This window comes from Haematobia irritans, chromosome 4, assembly GCF_050003625.1.
Source record: "Haematobia irritans isolate KBUSLIRL chromosome 4, ASM5000362v1, whole genome shotgun sequence".
Classification (NCBI taxonomy): Eukaryota; Metazoa; Arthropoda; class Insecta; order Diptera; family Muscidae; genus Haematobia; species Haematobia irritans.
This window is the reverse complement of record NC_134400.1, coordinates 182,477,142-182,482,346: the sequence shown is the minus strand read 5'-3', so window position 1 is coordinate 182,482,346 and position 5,205 is coordinate 182,477,142. Positions and strand designations below refer to the sequence as shown.

Sequence of the window (5,205 nt, the reverse complement as noted above, 5' to 3'; positions counted from 1 at the left end):
TACAAATAAATTCCAATCCAAATTATAACAGATGCTTCAAAGTAAAAACTGTTTTCTTAATTAAAAAAAAAAAAAAACAAGTATATACGGCCGTAAGTTCGGCCAGGCCGAAGCTTATGTACCCTCCACCATGGATTGCGTAGAAACTTCTACTGAAGACTGTCATCCACAATCGAATTATTTGGGTTGCGGTAACACTTGCCGATTGCAAGGTATCTTCAAAACTTCCTAACACCGTAATATATACCACATAGTCCATACGTGGTATATATTAAACTAAAAAAGGCCGATTAAATACGTATATAATTAAGTTTAAAGTTTCTATAGAAACAAAATTTTGACAACATTTTCTATAGAAGTAAAATTTGGAAAAAAATTTTCTATAGAAATAACATTTGGATAAAATTTCCTATGGAAATAAAATACTGACAAAATTTTCTATAGAAATAAAATTTTTACAAAATTTTTTTATAGAAATAAAATTTTGACAAAATGTTTTATAGAAATAAAATTTTAACAAAATTTTCTATTGAAATGAAATTTTTTTCCATTCGTTTTGTTTGTTATTGTTGGCTTCTCTTCAATCGTTATTGTTGTTTTTGATCTCAGCTTAAAGCCATGCATTAACTAAACTACAAGTGTAGCTTAACCAGCAGAGGAAAAGTATGCTTGTCAAATTTATTTGGGCAAAGCCCTATAGATTGCAAGATGGTTGGATGTACCGCTGTTTCGGAATTACCACATTTCTCATCAGTATCCTCTACTTGCAGCAAAACTATCAACCAATTATCAGAATAAATTCGGGTAATTCACTCAACCCAAAATGAAATACACTTGAACCTTCCGAAAAAGGGTTTAATAGTCGGCTACTGTCTAAACAAATTTGCAAGCATATCTCTTTTCCTTTGCCAAACTCAAATCATCGATTTGTATTTAGTTGGCTGGGTTTGTTTTTGAGCGTGCTTCCTCTATCTTCATTCGTTTTGTTTGTTATTGTTGGCTTCTCTTCAATCGTTATTGTTGTTTTTGATCTCAGCTTAAAGCCATGCATTGACTAAACTACCAGTGTAGCTTAACCAACAGAGGAAAAAAGAAAGAAATAAAATTTTTACAAAATTTTCTATAGAAATAACATTTTGACAATGTTTTCTATAAAAATAAAATTTTGGAAGATTATTTTTGGCTCGAGTGGCAACCATGATTATGAACCGATAAGGACCAATTTTTGTGTGATTGGGGATCGCCAATATATAACTATAGACCGGGGATCTGGGGACCGATTTTTATGGGGGCTATATATAATTATGGACCGATATGGACCAATTCTTGCATGGTTGTTAGAGACCATATACTAACACCACGTACCCAATTTCAACTGGATCGGATGAGTTTTGCTCCTCTAAGAGGCTCCGGAGGTCAAATCTGGGGATCGGCTTATATGGGGGCTATATATAATTATGGACCGATATGGACCAATTTTGGCATGGTTGTTAGAGACAATATACTAACACCACGGACCAAATTTCAATCGGATCGGACGACTTTTGCTTCTCTTAGAGGCTCCGCAAGCCAAATCGGGGGATCGGTTTATAAGGGGGCTATATATAATTATGGACCGATGTGGACCAATTTTTGCATGGTTGTTAGAGACCATATACTAACACCATGTACCAAATTTCAGCCGGTTCGGATGAAATTTGCTTCTCTTAGAGCAATCGCAAGCCAAATCGGGGGATCGGGTTATATGGGGGCTATATATAATTGTGGACCGATGTGGACCAATTTTTGCATGGTTGTTAGAGACCATATACTAACACCATGTACCAAATTTCAGCCGGATCGGATGAAATTTGCTTCTCTTAGAGGTTCCGCATGCCAAATCGGGGGATCGGTTTATAAGGGGGCTATATATAATTATGGACCGATGTGGACCTATTTTTGCATGGTTGTTAGAGACCACCATGTACCAAATTTCAGCCGGATCGGATGAAATTTGCTTCTCTTAGAGCAATCGCAAGCCAAATCGGGGGATCGGGTTATATGGGGGCTATATATAATTGTGGACCGATGTGGACCAATTTTTGCATGGTTGTTAGAGACCATATACTAACACCATGTACCAAATTTCAGCCGGATCGGATGAAATTTGCTTCTCTTAGAGCAATCGCAAGCCAAATTTGGGGGTCCGTTTATATGGGGCCTATACGTAAAAGTAGACCGATATGGACCAATTTTTGCATGTTTGTTAGAGACCATATAGCAACATCATGTACCAAATTTCAGCCGAATCGGATGAAATTTGCTTCTCTTAGAGCAATCGCAAGCCAAATTTGGGGTCCGTTTATATGGGGGCTATACGTAAAAGTGGACCGATATGGCCCATTTTCAATACGATCATTTTCATCCGACCTACATCAATAGCAACTACTTGTGCCAAGTTTCAAGTTGATAGCTTGTTTCGTTCGGAAGTTAGCGTGATTTCAACAGACGGACGGACAGACGGACATGCTCAGATCGACTCAGAATTTCACCACGACCCAGAATATATATACTTTATGGGGTCTTAGAGCAATATTTCGATGTGTTACAAACGGAATGATAAAGTTAATATACCCCCATCCTATGGTGGAGGGTATAACAATTTATAAAAATAATTTATTTGGTAAAATATCAAACAATTTTTTAATTCACATTCAAAACACTGAATTCGAACCACACCTTCCGAAGTTACGCAAATTCAGTGCAATGGCCATTGAAATGATGGGCATCCGTCCTATGACAAGCTCATGTTAAATTCATCGTATCTGCGCTAATTTTTGCACCACTTCCGCAAGAACGTGGCAATGACTTCACACCCAGAAAAAAGTGCCTTCGAAACTAAAGGAAAAAATTTTCATCAATATAGTTTATCCATTTTATTTCCATTAAGGTAAATTTTTGTGAAAAATAATAAAATTTACTCGTTTCAGTAAAAAAATCCTAAATTGTAAGCAGTTAGGAATAGTTCATTAACTAGAATAAGGCATGGAATTTTACTCATACTATTTTCTTCGCTGGGTATAAGAATTTACTACTGAAAAAGAAAATTTTATTCACCGATAACAAAGCATTCGTAAAAATAAACAAAAGCCGAACTAAAACCAAGTTTCCTCAAAATTAGTAAAATTTCTTATAAAATGAGAATTGCGACTTCCTTTATAATAGAAAGTTTTTCATACATACGAACAACACTTGGCATAGAAAAATATTTTAGTTCATTCGTACTAAGAAGTATGCAATCCTTTCAAAACTTAAGGAAACACACTTGTTAGAATATAGGAAATTTTCCTAAATTTCTATTGTCTACCTGTAATCGATACCTGTCATCGTAATCGATGTGTTTGCGCGTGGGTGTAATCGATATATTTGCGCGTTGGTTGTTTTTTTAGTTGGAATCGCGTTGTTTTGGTATACGGAGAGATTGTTAAAAAATAATATGGTAAAATAATATAATAAATGACAAATAAAATATATAAAATATTTGTTATTTTAAATTAGTGAGAAAAATTTTCGTTTTTTTAAATAAATCTATCAATGTTCGTGATAGTGTATAAAGAAAGAAAACACCAGCAGAATAACAACCCTTTCATTTGTCTTCATTTTGGAATCTTCAATTATCAGGTAATATTCAGTGACGCTAACATTTTGCAACAAAAATGTTTTATGATTTTTTATATTTGTAGGTATTGAAATTGTAAAAGGAGGACAAAATCATTAGGCAGCAACTTATTAAAAGTGAAAAGTACAAGAAGAAGAAAAAGTGCGTTTTACAGTGGATTAATAAACTAATATTTCAAAGAGATTCGATGCTGTTGATTCTTAATAAATATATTCAATATATTAATAAAACATGTCTTTTATTGAAGATAAAATTGCTTATAGAAATAAATAAAATTGTATTTAAAAACGAAGGTAAGCAGTTCTAATTATGAAGTAAAAGTTTTACCACAAATGTGTAAGATTTGTCGAAATGAATGAAAAAATTTCAATAAAATCATTCCATATATGAATTCAAATTAGTTACATTTTTTCATTCTGTAGTATAGTGGTATATAAATATAGGAAAATGTTAACTAATATATGGAATGCATTATTCCTAATTTCTACGAAAATCACATCGTTCAAACAAATAAAAATGTCTTTGGCGCTATACGAAGTTCAACTTTCTTCACAATGAGTTCATTTTAACTTAAAGAAGGGGTCACTTTTTTCTGGGTGCAGGTATCCCCAGAAAAAATAATCGAGTGGTGTCATATCACACGAACGGAGCGGAGGGGAATTCACCGGTCCATTTCTCGAAATAATGTTGTCGTTGAAATTAGAGGTCTGCACAATTCCATTTGTAAATGCAGAGTACACGGGTACTTACTACATGAGTACATCTATTTGAGAGAGTCGCAAAACTATTGGTACACATTTTGATGAACACCAAAAGCCACGAGTAACTTCTTGTTGCTACTCTGATGTCTTCACTACCAACAAACACATATTCCTCTTTCTCTCTTATTGAAGTGTACTCAGAGTGATCACGTCGAGTATGTTGCGAGAACAAAACTTCATAGAGTACTCCATGTACCAAGTGCAGTTTCAGAAATACAAAAAAAAACAGTTAATCTCCATAATATACGTTTTGGTTTATTATAAAGAACGGCAAACGTTAAGGTAAGTGTGTGACATACATAAATATATGAAATATGTGATATACATACATATCTATGATTAATAATAATGGAAAGTTTTGCTTCGCACATCACTGAGAAATACTTGTGGTACCACGTGAAGTAAAGAGAATCCATGTTGTACTTTTTCTCAAGTACTTACATTTTTATTGTTCCTTTTTTTTCGGAACACATATTGTTTCGGATAAGTACTTGGTGGTATTTGACAAGCAAGTGTTATCTTCACTTCACTACTTGCGCTCTGAGAGAAAGACAGTGTATGTACTATATTCGACAGCAAATTGCATACATGTAGTAAAAAGTTATTCGATGCAGACCTCTAGTTGAAATGTTCTTTCAATGAGACAATTGTTTAGCCCGCAGTATGAGAAATGGCACCAACAATTCTTTGATCGTAATTCTGTATCGAATACCATTGACGGTAACGCGTCGTCCTTCCTCATTAAAAAGAAAAAATTAAGGACCGATAATTCCCACTGCCATTACA

At 34.1% G+C, this 5,205-nt stretch overlaps 1 long non-coding RNA gene across 1 annotated transcript; it reads left to right on the top strand.

Annotated features, from left to right (window-relative positions):
- Positions 1–3,521: 3,521 nt before the first annotated feature.
- On the top strand, positions 3,522–3,888 carry LOC142234229 (uncharacterized). The gene is made up of 2 exons (XR_012721591.1): positions 3,522–3,660; positions 3,723–3,888. It is a non-coding gene; the product is annotated as an uncharacterized LOC142234229 (long non-coding RNA).
- Positions 3,889–5,205: the final 1,317 nt, after the last annotated feature.